We start from the raw sequence: 18308 nt of genomic DNA on the forward strand, positions 1-18308 counted from the left end.
TTCCCTTCTCCCCCTTTGATCATATAAAAAAAAACTGGGGTACTCAATAAAATCTAAGGGTAAACAAAATAAGTTGTAAATGAAACTTGTAAAAAAAAATTTAAGTGAAATTTGCAGGTCAAGTAAATATATTTTGATAAATGTTAAACCATTGACAAAAATTGAAAGCATTTAAATATTTCATGCTTATCAATTTGTCAATTAAATATTCAATTCAGAAATTAGCTTTCAGGTTGTGGCGAGGCACTAGACCTTCTTGGTTATTAGATCATCAACCACTTTTAAACAAATTCTTTTAATGAATTCAAATATTTAATCTTTTATCTGAAAGTCCTAAGTCTAATTTCACTTTTAATTTATACAAGTTCTTGGAACCCAATATAGGTTCCTTCCTATAGGGTTAATTAGGTATTTTTTAGGGATATAAGATTTCGCTACTTTTCTGATTTAACCTTTGTGAAATCTATAGTACCAGTTTAATCCTTTATAGTTTTTAACATTTAAAGCAGAAACATTTGAACATGCAGAATTTTTTAAGTTTTCTATTTATTCCTTTAATTTAGCATTTTCAAGTCTTACTTTTTCAAAATCTTCTATTAGACATGATTTTGCTAAAATTCTTTTTATTTCTAATTTTTTATTTTTTTTTAATTTATCATTTTTACTTTTAACTTGTACATTGATTTTTCCATTGATTTAATATCAAAATAGAGTTAATCGGGAGGTAAGAGGCATACCTCACTTACCATATCAGACTTGAAGCCTGAGTCTCCCCCTGCTTCACTACATTCATCTGAAGTCGCTCCCCCTTCATCAATGTTGGCTTCTAAGGTGCTTTGCTCTTCATGGTTCGCCATCAGTGCTAGTCCGACATATTCTTCTATTTCTGACTCAGATGATGAGCTTTCATCCCAAGTAGCCTTTAGGTTCTTGTGCTTGTTTTGCTTGGGCATCTTGTCTTTTTTCCTTTTTGAGTTCTGGGCAGTCCTCTTTTATATATCCTTCCTTTTAACACTGGTAACATCGAAATCTTCTTCTATTTCTTGGATTTTTTCTGTTCTGCATTTCTTTAAATTTCTTAGATCTAAATAATTTTTTGAATTTTCTTACCATGTAAGCTTCTTGATATCCTTCTGAGTCTGACTCGAGTTCATCCTTCTTGGTTGCATTTAGTGCTAGACTCTGGCTTGACTCTTTTATTATACCAGTACATCTGGTTTTATGTAATTCTAAATTAGAAAAAAAATCCTCTAGGGTACTTACCTTCAGGTCCTTTGAGATGTAGTAGGCGCGATTATCGAGGTCCATTCTGGAGTCCCGGGAAAGGCATTGAGTGCGTAGCATATCGAGTCTTGGTTGGTTACCGTTTCACTGAGGTTTTCGAGTCTGGTGATTAGTTCTTTGACCTTCGCGAATAGATCGACTACCTTCTCACCTCTTTCAAGACGGATATTCATCAGTTTGTTCCGAAGTATGCCTCGTCTTGTGAGCTTAGCTTCAGATGTGCCTTCGTGGAGTTCCAAAAATTTTTCCCAGAGTTCTTGGCCGACGAGTAGCTCTCGATGCGATTGACTTCTTGAGGCGGCAGTACACTCAGCAAGTGATATTCCGCTTTGTTATTTGCTACTGAATCATTTTGTTCTTTCTTCATCCAAAGACTCTCCTCCTTCTCCTCTCCATTTTGATTCATAGGAACTACAAAACCATACTCAATTATTAAACTAATCTCAAAGTCAGTTTTTAGAAATACCTCCATTCGACGTTTCCAGTGTGCGAATTCTCCCCCAAATTTTGGTGGAACGATGCTTGGTCCGACCATTGGTTTCTTTGCTTCGGTCGGCGATTAGTCCTTCTGAAGCATCCTCGCTTTGATACCACTTGTTGGTCCCTTGGTGGCCGGCAAAAGGGAAGGGGTGAATTGTCCTGCACAAATAAACTCAACTCTTTCTCGACTTATAACTTATTTAAGAACACTTGTAATAAAAGTTAAGAGACTAATTAAATAGAAAAAGACACAAAGAGAATTACTTGATTTGCAATTAGAAGATTGCTAATCCAAGGAAAATGAAGCTCACTTTATGAAGATCTCCTTCGGGTGGAGTAGCCTCTTACAATGTTAACAGCTCACAATTAATAGTAGAACAGAAAGAAAGGAATTACAAGTTGTTATCTAAACTACCGGAATTAGGACTATATTTATAGCTCTATTCCGAGTGCCTGGAAGGGTTTCGGGCGCCTGGAGTGGAATAGAATTCTACCCCCGACGCGTCGATCAACGTACACGTTAATCTTGATAAAAGTTGAGTTCCAGGCGCTCAGAAGGGTTCCGAGCACCGGGACCACCAAAGTCAACATGGTTGACTTTTTTTTATCCGGGCCCTTCTTCTCCGGTTTTGCTCGCTTTGGTCCGGGTCTTCCGCTCCGGCTCCGCTCACTAGGGTAATTTCGGCCACCAGAATAGGGCTCACCCGAACCTAATTTCCGGTCTTCTCCTCGAGCAAGCTTCTCATCCCTCAAATGTTGCGTACATTCTTCTCATCAACCGGTGTACTCTTCTGCGGCACCTTGTCCCTCAGACGCACCTAGCCCGTCGGCTCTCTCCCATGCCGTCCTTCTCGCTAGCCGCGCCTTTTGCTCAACTTCCTGTGCTCCTATGCTCCTGCACACTTAGACACAGGGATCAAAGCAAAACAGTACCTAACCTAACTTGGTTGATCACACCAAAAATAACCTTGGGGTTCCAACAATTAAGACTTCAAAAATTCTACAAGAGCTCTCGACATCACTCAAGGTAGTCCAGGATGTCATCAGGTAATGATGAGGTAATCTTATCATGGCTTATGACATTACTTGTCAGAGCGATCGAAAGGTGGCCTCCCTCGCGGAGCTAGTCGATTTCCCCATCGATGGCCAGATCGAAAAGGCGTAGAGCCCGATCGGCGACCTTCTCGTTGAAAGCATCCGAGCGAAGGTAATTCTTCTTTGTAGCCTTGAAATAGCTAGGCTCGGCTTCTTGGTAGGTCTTCAAAACCGCTCGGAAGGCCTCCAGCTCATCCTTGGCAGTGGCTAGCGCAACATCCTTAGAGGCAAGTTAGCCACAAAGGGTTGTTTCTTTGGTTGACCGACTATTCCGCTCGACAACTAGGAAGTCCTCAGCTTCCTTGAGTTTTGGGGTGAGGGTCCGAGCCTCCTTATTTTTTAGCTCAAGGTCTTCGATGGCCCGATTCTTCCATGTGTTGGCCGACTCGACTTTATTATCGAACATAGTGACCTGCTTATTGAGCCGAGCTAGCATGGTGGCCTGCCCGACACTCTTTTTCCATTCGACCTCGAGTAGTTTATTGCTTTTCTCCAAGTTGGCCCGTAGTTTGGCCACCTCGACGTCCATTCGCTCTTGAGTGGTGGAGGATTGGCCGCTTGACGCCTTCATTTGCTTCACTTCCTCCTCCAAAAATGTAAACCTTTGGCACATGGACAGCCTCTCCACCCAGTACTATAAAAAATAAAGTGAATATAAGTGTCGATCGGAAGTAAACTATGCAAATGTAAAACTAACCCCAGTAGACATCGGGGTGTGGCTGTCCGGAAGTTGTTGGGTTTTTCGGGCCGCGAAAACCGCTTTTCGCGTCGCGGAAACCCCGAATCACCCAAAGCCGTAGATCCGTGCAAGGAAAACCGAACGAAATACAAATACGAGTTTCAAAATCTTTAGATCTACTCCTAGATCTATGTGTTGAGAACTTTACCCTTGTTGCGTGCCCTTTCACGTTCCCGCTCTTCCAAGGAGTTGCCGGATCTCAAGACCGTCAAGCGCCGGTCCTCTAGAAGTATCCACACGGACACGTAGGTGGAGAAACCTCACACAAAAGGTGTGCTAGCACCTTGTGTGGTCACGGCAAGAGGAGGAAAGGGAGAGAGCTCTCTTGAGGAAGAAGAAGAAGAAGTAATGCCTTGAATAAAAATCAAATTTCATTCACCACTTTTGTGTGGCCGGACACTCCATGGAGTGTAACTCCCATTCCACATTAATCACAATTAATGTGAAGCCATTAAGAGGTGTTGTGTAACTCCTATGATGTGGCACATCATGAAGATGTGGACCATTACCATTGGTCCACATCTTGCCACCTCACAATGATGTGGCAAATGAATAACCTCCACTCATTTAATGTGGCCAACCCACATTAAATGCAATGAAGGCTTGTAACCTCCATGAGGTGGCAAAACAAGATGATGTGGAACAACACTATTGGTCCACATCTTGCCACCTCACTCATGATGTGGCAAAGAGTCAAGTCAAACTTGACTCTTCCTCTTCCTCTCTAGTCAAGTCAAACTTGACTCAATCTCTCTCATGGTTGATCTAATCTAACCATTTGATTCAAGCCAACTTAATATAATGAATCTAATTCATTAAATTAAATTGATCTAATGAGTCATAATCTAAATTAGACTCATTAAATACATGAATCAACTTGAGTCTAACTCAATTAGCCCAATTTGGATTACTCTTAATCCAATTTGATTCATCAAATGAATCTAATCCTCTTGGTTCATCATATGAACCAAATCTCCATCTAAATATCCTAAGTGTGTGACCCTATAGGTTCTTGTAACGTTGGCAATGCCCTAAACCCATTTAGGAGCATAAGTAATGAGCGGTATCTAGCAACACATCATTACTACCCAAGTTACAAGAAATGTCGAGATCCAACATCACCTTGTGACTACTAATTGTGACTCCTCACAATATGTGACATTGTCCTTCTATCCTAGACATCTAGATTGATCAATGTGAGGCATAGACCGTGTCATCCTCTAATCAATCTAAATCTTGAACTCCAAGTAGACTCACTCGATCAAATGAGCTCAACATCTAATGTTGACTCATTTGGGCATGGTTATGCACTTAGTGGTCTAACACTATCAAGAATATTGATGTCGCTCCCGTCATATGGGAGGGATAGATCCCATCTACATCACTCACATCCCTCTGCATAATTTGTTACATACCTAGTAATCGCCTTTATAGTCCACCCTGTTACGGGTGACGTTTGACGAAACCAAAGTACATAACTCCTTATGTAGGGATCCATGGTGACTTCAGGTCAAAGGACTAATAGTCATACTAATAGCCACATGAGAAAGTATATGACACTCATATAACGATCCATGATACTTTCTCATGGCAGGTCATTCAGTATACATTCTCTAATGCATACCCATGTGTCAGCTTGATATCTCTATATCCATGACTTGTGAGATCAAGTCATCGAGCTGACCTACATCTAGTCTTATTGTATTAACATTGTCCCTGAATGTTAATACTCGACTAGGAATGATTTAGAGTAGTGTTCCCTATATCATCTCACTATCGATTCAACCTGATATAGGTAAGAACCTTCTACTCAAGGACGTTACTATACTTATTTTATCTGGCACTAATACAAATAAGCATAATAACCAAAATAAACCAAATGCCTTAATATATATACAAGAATATGATATGCATGAGTCCATACAATCATCAAATGATTGGCTCTAGGGCTCTAACTAACAGAAGTGCCCCCGGAGGCATCACAGCTGCACGGGCCCGGGCATCTTCCCATATTTTGGTGAGCGGCCCTTGGATGATGATCTGGTGCTCCAGAGCTTGGGACTCAACGTTGGATTCATGCCACTCCTCGGTCGGTAGATGTAGAATTGTCGTAATGTGGCGTTGGCCGCTCAGGGTTGACTGTGCAGAAGTGGCCCGCTCGGACGACCGTGATGAAGAAGTCGACCGGATGCCCGACTTCTTGGTCTTCGATTTTGGTGATAGGAAGTCCACGAGCAGTGCGCAAACCGTCCCCTGAGGTAGACCAGATAGGGAGGGCATCCGATTTGATGAGTCAAGGGCAGTGGGCTCTTGGACAGAAGCGGGGGTCGACGTCTCCACCCGTTCTGCGAAGCACACCCTCGAAGTAGCAGAGCACGATGAAGGCTCCGCCCGACGCCTCTTGTGCTTGGTCAGTGGCTCGTCTGAGGAAGCTGAGCACGAGTCCCCCTCAATTGGAATGATCGGACACCATTCAGAAAGAGGTTGGGAGCCATCGGTTGCTCCGCCACTGGCTAGAGCGGGAGCCGCTCCGCTCTCTTCATGCAGCTCTTCTTACGAGCCGACCGTGTAGGGATCTAGCTAACTAAACACGCTTAAGCGCAGTAGAAAATTAACTAGATCCTCTCCAGAAGATCCATGCGTAGGAGAAAATAATCATATACTAAGTTTTACATGAGAGGTATACCTTTGTCGCGTGCTCTTCACTATCCTGACAGCAACCTTTTTTCTTTAGATGCAGATCTTAGCGCGATCAAGCGTCCGCGCCTCTATGATATCCACACAAACACATCCTTCATTCGTCACATAAACGAAGCCTTCAAAGAAGAACCACCTTCATGGTGCTAGCCACTCATGGAGGTTCGGCCAAGAGCAAAATCGCCCAAGGAGGAAGGAGGAAGAAGAGGGAGGATAAAGAGCCACCATTTTCATCTCTTTCTCATCTTAATGAAAAATTAATTCCAAAACCTATTTATATTCATCCCATGAATACCAAGGGTTTTTGTCTCTTTGTATTTCTCTTAATGGGTTGGATTATTATATTGGATTAACCATTAATCCAATAACCCAATAAGTCTAATCCATTGAGTCTAACGCATTAATTCAATATGTCTAATTCATATTGGACTCAATCCAAGGAGTGGGTTCATTTGAGTCTAACTCAATGAGGAACCCAAAAAGCCTAATCATCTCATAATTGGCTCTTAGGGCTAATTACTAACAGACCGGCTGTAGGCCATGACTCCTCAGTTCTTTGACAGCGGACGCATTGATCGCAGCGTCTACGAGCTTCGCCTTGCCGGCCAGACGTGCACGTAGCATGACTTCGGCTGCACAAAAGGAAGAAAAATCATTTAGAATTAAAGAAAGGAGTAAAGTGATCACATACCTAGGTTGAACGGGAGCCGGGTGCGGATCAGACTCAGGCCGAAGATATATAGGATACCCTCCAACAGCAGCTTGCGGATGTCGTATTTCTGACCGGCCAACATTGAAGCTGCGTTGAGGTAGTCCAATCGGCTCTTATACTTTTTCAGTGGAAGGTGAGGTGCCACGTCGAGCTGCCAGGAGGTGGGAAAGTCTGGTCGCTCGGGAAAGTGCACAAAAAAAAAGTACTCCTTCTAGTGTTTATTAGAAGTCAACATTTTATCAAAGAAGACCAAGCCCACTTGGGCTTGGGAAAGGAAGGTCCCTGGCTTCAAAGATTTAGGATAATAAAAATAATGAAAGAGCTGGGGAATGAGTGGAATGTCGTGCAGGTGAAAAAGAACCACCACCCCGCATAGCAGCCGAAAGGAGTTCGGCACTAGCTAATGGAGGGAGACTCAGAAATATTTACACACGGAAGAAAAGAAGGGGTGGATGGGATATCGCAGACCAGCTGTAAAATGATCTCAAAAGAAGGTGATATAGCCGAGCGACGGATAATTCGACCGATCAGAAGGAGAAGGAAGGATGATTTCATATTCAGGGGGAAGCTCAAAAGCGGTTTTTAGACTCGCAGCGTCGTCAGCGTCGAACCGGGACTCAATAGAGGTGTACTTGGGCCCCGGGATGCCGGCGAGAGGTTGCGAAGAACTTGCCATTGCAAAACAAGAAAGCAAGAGAATGGATAAAATGGTGGAATGGTCGTCGGAACACAGACGCTGAAAAAGATGAACACGAGGAAACACAGAAGCCGGAAGACGCGAAAGTAAAAGGTCGACAGAGGGAGCTTACTGAAAATGGGTCGCCGATGAAACAACGAAGGAAGAAAAATCATCGAAGAATAAGGGTGAAAGGTCGTCGGAGGCTAAAGGGTGCACAGGAGCAGAGAAGGACTGTCGCCGGAAGCGCTTAAAGATGGCAAAGTGTAGAGGAGGAATGCGACACGACGGGCTTATAAGCCTCGGGGTCGACTGACCGAAGCCATCTGATTTAGGTCGCAGAAACCTAGGTCAAGATCTGATCATTGAATTTAAACCACCAAACATCACATCAGTACCCTATCACGTCAGACGTGCCGCGGCAGTGGGCAGGACACATGACGCATCGCCACAGGTCATCATTTAATGACGACATGGGAGCGTGCTCAACCTTAATGTGTAAAGATTTGCACGATTTCCTAGAAATCTGGGTGACATAAGTCTCGCTCGCGCTCGCCCAAGACAGTCCAAGAAAAGATTTTACAAGTGCAAACCTTCGTTGTGCCGATCAGATTAAGGGAGCATGCCTACGACCGAACAACAAGCTTCAATAGGTCGATCGGTAGGGAATGGTCACATCCTAATCAGAAACTACATAGTGTCGAAGGTCGATCGGGAGGAAATCTACTTAGACAATTGTCCAGTCAATCAGACTTATAGCCTCCTTCGACTAGACTTGAGGGGGAGGCTTGTAATGCGGTGATGATAAAGGGCCTCACCCCGCTGCCACAGTGGAGGTCAAAGGAGGTCAAAGTCAAGGTGATCAATGACTAGATGGCACCAGCCAGTAGGGTGAAGCATGCCTCGACCGGGAAGAAGGTGTTGGTGCAGTGGGGTCGGCAAGAGGGGAGGGGTGAATTGCTTGCAAAATAAGAACATAACTACGCGCCTTGTACTTTCAACTCTAAAATAACAACAATAAAATAAAAAACAAAATAACAGAAAGGAAAGAAAGAAAACTTAGGGATTTGACTTGGTTACAACCTAGATGGTTGTTAATGCAAGGCGGTTGAACAACTTTATTAGAAATGTCTCCTTCACTATAGGCGGGGAAACCTTTTTACACACTAAGAAAGCTCAGATGTTGCTAGGAATTGAATACAGAGTTGAATTATTAATTCCTAGCTCCAGGGGCCTTTATATAGCTCCTGAAAATCCTATCTCGAGTCTTGAGGACGCCTCCAAAAGGGTCGAGGATGCCTCCAAGTGGATAAGCGAACAAAGTTTTATCCACTCGTTAATGGGCAGTTTGACCCAGTTGAGGGCACCCTCAAGGGCATTGACGGTGCTCTCAATGCAGTTGAGGGCGCCCTCACTCTGGTGAGGGCGGAGGCGCCTCCAACGACTGTTGAGGGCGCCTCCAGTTGATTTTCTGGCATTCCTTCATCTTCACTTTAAATTTCGAAGTTCCGATTGCTTGGGTGATTACAGCCAACCCAAATAAGGCTCACCCGAACTCAATTTCTGACCTTCTCCTTGAGCAGGCTTCCGCCTCGGCTTCTCGTCCCTCGAACATCGTGCATGTTCTTTTCGTCCACTGATGTACTATTCCGCAGCTCTTTCGTCCTTCAGACACACCGAGCTCATCGACTCCCTTCTCGTGTCGTCTTTCTCACTAGTTGCATCTTCCACTCGACTTCCTGCGCTCCTAAACTCCTGCACACTTAGACACAGGGATCAAAATCAAACAGGACCTAACTTAACTTGGTTGATCACATCAAAACAACCACGGGGTCCAACAATCTCTCTCTTTTTGATGCACATCAATCCAAATTCAAGTTAGGGTAAAAAAAATGGGCAAGTAATAATTTAAAGAAATTACTAAATTAACATTTTAAGCATAAAGATTGCAATAATAGAATTTATAATTTTCTAAGAAAAAAATATTAACTTGTTCCTATCTAAATTTTTTTTTTAAGTACCAATTTTTTTAAAAAAAATTAACTCCCCCTTAACTTATTCCTATCTCTCCCCTTTTGATCACAGCAAAAACAGGGTAGAAATTTTTCAAAATAGATTCTAAGTTAACAAAGAACTCTAACTTTTAGGCAATTTAAACAAAATATTTTTGAGAAATTTTCAAAAAAAAATATTAAAAAAACTTGTTAAAGCATTGTTTAATTTCTATTTTCCATGATTTATCAGTAAGTTAATTAAACATCTTATTTCAATATTTTGGTTTTCAGGCAGTGGCGAGGTACTAGACCTTCTTGGTTATTGGAGCAACAACTACTTTCTTAGACAAAGCCTCATAAAGAAATTAACTGTTTAATTTTTATTGTTGAAAGCGTTAACCTACAAAAATTTAATCTAGAAAATATTTTGGAACCCAGTATAGGTTCATTCCTGCTGGATTAATCAAAAACTTAGAGGGTATATCATTTCTGGGAATTTTTCTAAGTTGTCCTTGGTGATGTTTAATATACCAATTTAATTTCCCATAAGTTCTAAGTTTTGATTTTTAAAATTTATTTAAGCATGCATGATCATTTTTCAATTTTTCAATTTCAAATTTCAAATTTCAATTTTTTTATTATCTAATTTTAGATTATTGTACATTTTTAAAGGATATGCTTTTGCTAAGTTTAATTTTAACTCATCATTTTCGTTTTCTAACTTAACTAAATCTTTAGTAAGCACTTTAATAAAATGAAAGGACTGCTTGGGAGTTAAAGCACGTACCTTACTTACCTCAATTTCTGATGCTCCCCCCTTATCGCAGCTTTCTTCTTCTGATGATCCTCCCCCTTCATCTATGCTCATTTTTTAGCTGATCTCATCTTCTTCTACTCGATGGTTGGCCATCAGTGCTAATCCCGAGAAGGTTTTGACTTCAGATTCGGAGGATGATGATTCATCCCATGTAGCCTTCAAACTCTTGCGTTTAGTGGACATCAGTCTTTGGGACTTCTCGTTGTCCTTTTTTTTTAATTTTGGGCAGTCATCTTTGATGTGCCCTTCCTTGTTGCAGTTGTAGCATTGGACCGTCCTTCTGTTGCGTTGATGCTTTCTCGACAGCGATCTAAATTTATTAGTCTTAATAAACTTATTTAACTTCTTTACCAATAGCGTCGCTTCATTTTCATCGATCTATGCTTCGGAGTCGGGATCGTCGTCCATCTCGGCTTGTAGGGTAACATTAAGATTTGACTTCTCTATTTGTTTAGGTTCTGCAATTCGAGACTCGTGAAGCTTAAAAGTTGAAAATAAATTTTCTAGCGTACTTACCTCAAAGTCCTTAGAGATGTAGTATGCATCTACTAAGGACGCCCATTCTGGAGTTCTTGGGAAGACGTTGAGCGCATATCGGATTGAGTCTCATTTTGTTATCGATTCTCCGAGGTTATTCAGTTAAGTTATTAGCTCCTTGATTCTTTCTTGGAGTTGCACTACCTTTTCGCCGTTGTTCATCCGGAGATTTGTCAACTGAGTCTGGAGGATGTCGCGCCTTACTAACTTCGCTTCTAAGGTGCCTTCGTGGAGCTCCACGAATTTTTCCCAGAGGTCTTTGGCAAAGTCGTAGCTTCCGATCCGACTTACCTCCTGGGGCGGCAGAACGCTGAGCAGATGGAACTCTGCCTTTCCGTTGGCCATGAAATCAACTTGTTCCTTTTTTTGTCCAGTTGTATTCTTCCTTGTCTTTAGGGACTGCAAAATCATATTTCATAACTAAAAGAATATCAAATTCTATTTTGAAGAATACCTTTATTCGATGTTTCCATGTAAAGAAGTCTCCGTCGAATTTCGGGAAATGAATACTTACACCGACCATCATCTTGATCTTGATGCTTCAGTCGACAGTCAGTCCTTCTAAGGCGGTCTGGCTCTAATACCACTTGTTGGTGCAATGGGGCCGACAAGAGGGGAGGAGTGAATTTCCTACAAAATAAGAACTATCCTCCTCGTACTTTCAACTCTAAAATAGTAACAATAAAATAAAAACAAAATAACAGAAAGAAAAGAAAGAAGACTCAGGGATTTGACTTGGTTACAACCTAGGTGGTTGTTAATCCAAGGCGGTTGAATAGCTCTACTAGAAACGTCTCCTTCACTATAGGCGGAGAAGCCTTTTTACACACTAAAAAAGCTCAAATGTTGCTAGGAATTGAATACAGAGTTGAATCATTAATTCCTAGCTCCAGGGGCCTTTATATAGCTCCTAGAAATCTTATCTCGAGTCTTGAGGGTGCTTCCAAAGGGGTTGAGGGCGCCTCCAAGTGGATAAGTGGATAAAGTTTTATCCGCTCGTTAACGGGTAGTTTGACCCAGCTGAGGGTGCCCTCAATGCAGTTGAGGGCGCCCTCACTCTGGTGAGGGCGGAGGCACCCTCAACATTCATTGGAGGCGAGTGGCTACCTCCAGCTGATTTTCCAACATTTCTTCATCTTCACTTTACCTTCTGAAGTTCCGATTGCTTGGGTGATTACGGCCAACCGAAATAGGGCTCACCCGAACCTAATTTTCTGCCTTCTCCTCGAGTAGACTTCTGCCCCAGCTTCTCATCCCTCGAACGTCGCGCACGTTCTTCTCATCCATCGGTGTATTCTTCCACAGCTCTTTCGTCCTTCGGAAGCACCGAGCCCATCGGCTCCCTTCCCGTGCCGTCCTTCTAGCTAGCTGCATCTTCCGCTCGACTTCCTACGCTCCTAAGCTCCTGCACACTTAGACACAGGGATCAAAATCAAATAGGACCTAACCTAACTTGGTTGATCACATCAAAACAGCCACAGGGTCCAATAGAATGCTCTGACCCACCGTCACCTTCGACACGAGGATCAATCAAACAACCGACGCTCAAGACAATGTGCAGGAGCCGAGCTGAGCGGCTACCTCGCTCGGCCAGACAATAGAGATGTGTGCAGAGTTCAACTTTGGCCGAGCAGCTAGCCTGCTCAGTTTGGCAACAGACTTCGGTAGAGTGGCTACCTCGCTCGGCTTGGCAGCAGTCTTCAGCAATAACAAAGTGGACCTTCGGTCGAACAAACATAGAGGAACAACGAGGTTCTGGCCAACTAGACGGGGCACCAGGGCGGCAAAATTCAGGCTGAGCAGACAATTCGCTCGGCCTAGCATTACACTCCTAATGATATCTAGTGATATCCTTTTGGGAGTTGGTGTCGCCGACACTGGCCATGGGTTGCCAAAAGATCGTACGATAGAAGTTTCCACTGTCACTCTAAAGATATATTCGGCCTGTTAAGATACTGTGTCAGAGACACTTTACTGACACGTCTTTTCGGGAAAAGCTTTGAGATGCATGCTTACCTTGGGAAGTGTGCACGTGCGCTACCGAAGCACTATATAAAGGGGGTCCAAGCATCAGTGGAAGTATGCGATACATGCGATTTTCACTGTTTGCGCGACAGCAGTCTTCTTATTGCTGCGCTTTATTCTTCATCGCCAGTGACTAACTTGAGTGTCGGAGGGCCAACGCCAGGGGCCCCTTCCCTGGCTCAACACTGGCACAACCTATGTTGCAAGTCTGCACGGAGTCTACAGGAGGTCAGCGAGAGCGCCACATCCCTAGCTTTCCGTCTCTTCGACTTTCGAACATGATCATATTTGGCGTCGTCTGTGGGAACGTCACCTGAATCCGAGACGAGAAGATGAAGGACGCTGGATGACTCACCAGCGTGATGCTCACTCAGGAGGAGCTGGAGATGCTCGTTCAAGCCCGAGCACCAAAAATGATCGAGCAACAACAACAATAAGCGCTAGCCGATCGGCAAGCGCCATAACCTGTAACATCGGTAGCCAACAGACGAGCAGGGCCAGAAGATCGAGTAGAGCAAATCTTCGTATAGGGGCAGAACCGAAGGCCGACCGATACACAGGGTGAAGCACCGCCCATGTCGATCCCCTTCTATCATGCTTTGTTCCAAACCCCCTCGGAGATAACCCAGACACATCAAGAGCGGGGATCATCTTTAGATGATGCTCCCGTTCGGGATGCACACAAAGGCAAGACACCCTGAAGCAATGTGTCTCCCGAACAGATCAACCGACAGTTCTCAGAGGAGATCTTACAAGATCCTCTGCCCATACACTACACCCCACTGGCGATCGAGACATACAATGGGTCGACCGATCCAAATGATCATCCGGATCAGTTTGATAACGAAGTCATGCTACACCAATATACAGACGGAGTGAAGTGCCGTGTCTTCCTCACGACTCTCTCTGGATCGGTGCAACGCTAGTTCAGAAGACTGTCGGACAACTCAATATGGAGCTTCAAAGACTTTTGAGCCGCTTTCAAGCACCACTTCGCCAGCAGCAGACGCTACCAGAAGATGAGTGTCAGTCTCTTTGCCCTGAAGCAAGGGCCCAAGGAAGCGCTCCGAGCGTACATACAGCGCTTCAACCAGGTGGCCATGGGCATCCCCTCGGTCTCGTCCGAGACAATGATGATGTAGGACTGTTGCGGCCAGCTAGAAGGGGGGTTGAATAGCCCTGTAAAAATAAAACACAACCCTTCCCAACTTTTCAAACTAACACTTGCATATAAAATAAGCAAAGCAATAAATCAAAACAGAAAAAGACGAGGCACCGGATGTTTACTTGGTTACAACCGGGGAGGTTGTTAATCCAAGGAAAATGATCTCACTACTATCTCCTTCAGGCGGAGAAGCCTCTTTTACAGCAATGTAGACACAGAAAGAAAGAAGCTAATCTAAACAGTGGAAGCACACAAGTGTTGTTAAAATTTCTGAGTTGATAAAAAGCTTCTGGACCAAAACTATATTTATAGCCTTGGTCGGGGCGCCTGGAAGGGTTCCGGGTGCCCTGGGGGGGGGATAAAACTTTATCCCCAACGTTCAGTCAAACCTCGATCTGGTCGAAAACCAGACTCCGAGGGTCCGGAATGGTTCCGGGCACCCGGACCATTAAAGTCAACATTATTGACTTTTTGGTCCGGGCTCTCGGCTCCGGTTCATCTCATCTTTGGTCCGGGTCTTCTATTCCGGATCCGCTCGTTTGGGTGATCTCTGCCATTCGGAATAGGGCTCACCCGAACCCAACTTCCGGTCTTCTCGAGCAGCCTTCCGCTCCGGCTTCTCGTCCCTCGGAATCGCCGCATGTTTCCTTCTCGTCCACCAATGTACTCATCCGCAGTCTTCATCCCTCGGTCGCACCCCATGCCGATCTTCTCGCTAGCTGCGTCTCTTACTCTCCGAGCAATCTTCCGCTCTGGCTTTCGTCCCTCGGAACCACCGCACGCTTCCTTCTTGTCCACCGGGGTACTCTTCCGTAGTGCCTCGTCCCTCGGACGCACCGCATGTCGTCCTTCTTGCTAGCTGCGTCTTCCGCTCGAGTACCTGTGCTCCTAAGTTCCTGCACACTTAGACACAAGGTTAGAAACATACATGACCTAACTTAACTTGTTGATCACATCAAAACAATCTTGGGGTTCCAACAATCTCCCCCTTTTTGACGTGAGCAACCCAAGTTAAGCTAGGGTCAAAAAATAGACATAAAATACAACTAACTTAATTTGTAATTTAAGTACAAAAATATAGAAAGAATTATTTTTGGTCTACCTCCCCCTAGATGTATACTTTTCTTCTCCCCCTTTGATCACATAAAAAATGGGGTTTGTAAGAAAAATCTAAGGGTTTAAAGACTTAGAAAATATTTCTAAGTTAAAAAGTTCTTAAAAAATTGTATAAAAGATTTCTAATTTTGCAAGCAATAAGACTTAATTAAAAGGAATATTTAAGTTTTTACAGAAAAAAATTTCTAGGTAAATTTTTAAGTACAAAATTCTAACTTAAAAAAAATTGAGTTTTTAATTAAAAAAAATGATTTTTGAGAAATTTTTCAAGTTAAAAAAAATTCCAAAAAAAAAATTTATAACTTAAATCTTTGAAAAAATTTTGAGAAAATTTTCTTAAGTAAAAAAAATTTGACTTAGGCAATTTTACAGAAAGAATTTTTTAAAAGTAAGTTTCTAAATTAAAAAAATGTTTGAATAACCTTTTTAAAGCATTAATTAATATTAATATTAATGTTTTATTAGTAAGTTAATTAAACATTTATTTCAATATTTTGGCTTCCAGGTCGTGGCGAGGCACTAGGCCTTCTTAGTTATTAGAGCAACAACCACTTCCTTGACAAAGCCTCATAAAGAAATTTATTGTTTAATTTTCTCACTTAAAGCGCTAATTTTAATTTTAAATTTTAGTTTAAACATGATTTAGGAACCCAATATAGGTTCCAACCTACTGGATTAATTAAAAAAATTTTAGGAACATATTTTCTTGAAATGTTCCTAATTTATCCTGGGTGATATTTAAAGTACCAATTTAAATTATTAAATCTTCTAAAATTGGTTTTAGGTGAACATGCATAGTTTTTCAAGTTGTCTATTTGAGTTTTCAAATTTTGATTTTCTAATTGTAATTTTTCATTTTCTAATTTTGATTTATCTAATTCTTCTAAAGGACAGGATTTAACTAAAATTATTTTTAAATTTTTAATATCCTTTTCTAATTTGCAACAATTTTTTATTAAAAGTTTAACGAACTTAACATTTTATCGGGAGGAAGAGATCGTACCTTACTTACCTTGTCGATCTCGTTGTCCGTTTCTCCCCCTGAACTACTGCTTTATTCGGACGTGGCTCCCCCTTCATTGATGCTTTCGATGCTCATTTCGGAAGAGCTTGACTCGCAGTCGTTGTCTTGATGACTTGCCTTTAGAGCAAGTCCGGAGAATGCCTCGACTTCCGATTCCGAAGACGTATCGTCCCACGTTGCTTTCAGGGCTTTTCGCTTTTGGATAGGCTTCTTACCTTTCTCCTTGTCCTTGTTCTTCAGCTTGGGGCAGTTGTCCTTGACATGTCCTTCTTCGTCGCAGTGGTAGCAGCGGATAGTCCTTTTCTTTTTCCCCTGCAGATGGTTAGTAGATCTGGATTTACAAAGTTTCTTGAATCTTCTTACCTTCATTACCATTTCCTTGTCGTCGAGAGAAGATTCCGACTTTGGTTCGTCTCTCGAAGCTTTGAGGGCGACATTGTTCTTGGGCTCCTTCATTCCTAAACATCTTGACTCATGCACTTCAAATGTTGAAAAGAATTCTTCTAATGAGATCTTTTCTAAATCTTTAGAAATGTAAAAGGCATCTACTAATGATGCCCATTTGGTATTTCTAGGAAAGGAATTTAAAGCGTACCTTAGCGAATCTCGGTTACTTACCTTTTCTCCGAGATTCGACAGTCCGGTGATGATCTCTTTGATTCTCGAATGCAGATGTGCAACCATCTTGTCTTCCCCAAGTCACAGGCTGGTGAGCTGATTGAGAAGCAGATCTCATCTAGCGAGTTTCGCTTCGGATGTCCCTTCGTGCAGCTCGAGGAACTTCTCCCAAAGTTCCTTCGCAGAGTTGTACTTGCCGACTCGATTGACTTCTTGTAGTGGAAGAACGCTTAGCAGATGGTATTCTGCTTTGTCGTTTGCCACGTAGTCAGTCTGCTCCTTTTTCGTCCAGTGATATATTTCCTTACCCTCTGGAGCTACAAAGCAAGTTTCATTATTAAAGTTAACTCAAAGTCTGTTGTAAAAAATACATGCATTAGATTCTTCTAGGTAGTGAAATCCCCTTCGTATTTCAGCGGGTGGATGCTTGGTCCGACCATTATCTTTGCTTCGATTGATAGTTAGTCCTCCTGAAGCACCTCGGCTTTGATACCACTTGTAGGACCGTTGCAGCCGGCTAGAAGGGGGGTTGAATAGCCCTGTAAAAATAAAACACAACCCTTTCCGACTTTTCAAACTAACACTTGCATATAAAATAAGCAAAGCAATAAATCAAAACAAAAAAAGATGAGGCACCAGATGTTTACTTGGTTACAATAGGGGAGGTTATTAATCCAAGAAAAATGATCGCACTACTATCTCCTTCATGTGAAGAAGCCTCTTTTATAGCAAGGTAGGCACATAAATAAAGAAGCTAATCTAAACAGTGGAAGCGCACAAGTGTTGTTACAATTTCTGAGTTGATGAAAAGCTTCTGGACAAAGGCTATATTTATAGCCTTGGTCGGGGCGCCTGGAAGGGTTCCGGGCGCCCTGGGGGGGGATAACACTTTATCCCCAATGTTCAGATCGAGTCAAACCTCGATCTGGTCAAAAACTAGACTCCGGGCGCCGGAATGGTTCCGGGCGTTCGGATGGTCCGGGCGCCCGGAATGCATTTGGGCGCTCGGACCATTAAAGTCAACATTGTTGACTTTTTTGTCGGGGCTCTTGGCTCCGGTTCAGCTCGTCTTTGGTCCGGGTCTTCTACTCCAGATCCGCTCATTTGGGTGATCTCTGCCATCCGGAATAGGGCTCACCCGAACCCAACTTCCAGTCTTCTCGAGCAGCCTTCCGCTCCGGCTTCTCGTCCCTCGGAATCGCCGCATGTTTCCTTCTCGTCCACCAGCGTACTCATCCACAGTCTTCGTCCCTCGGTTGCACCCCATGTCGACCTTCTCGCTAGCTGTGCCTCTTGCTCTCCGAGCAATCTTCCGCTCCGACTGTCGTC

Source organism: Zingiber officinale, chromosome 4A (assembly GCF_018446385.1).
Source record: "Zingiber officinale cultivar Zhangliang chromosome 4A, Zo_v1.1, whole genome shotgun sequence".
In the NCBI taxonomy this organism is placed as follows: domain Eukaryota; kingdom Viridiplantae; phylum Streptophyta; class Magnoliopsida; order Zingiberales; family Zingiberaceae; genus Zingiber; species Zingiber officinale.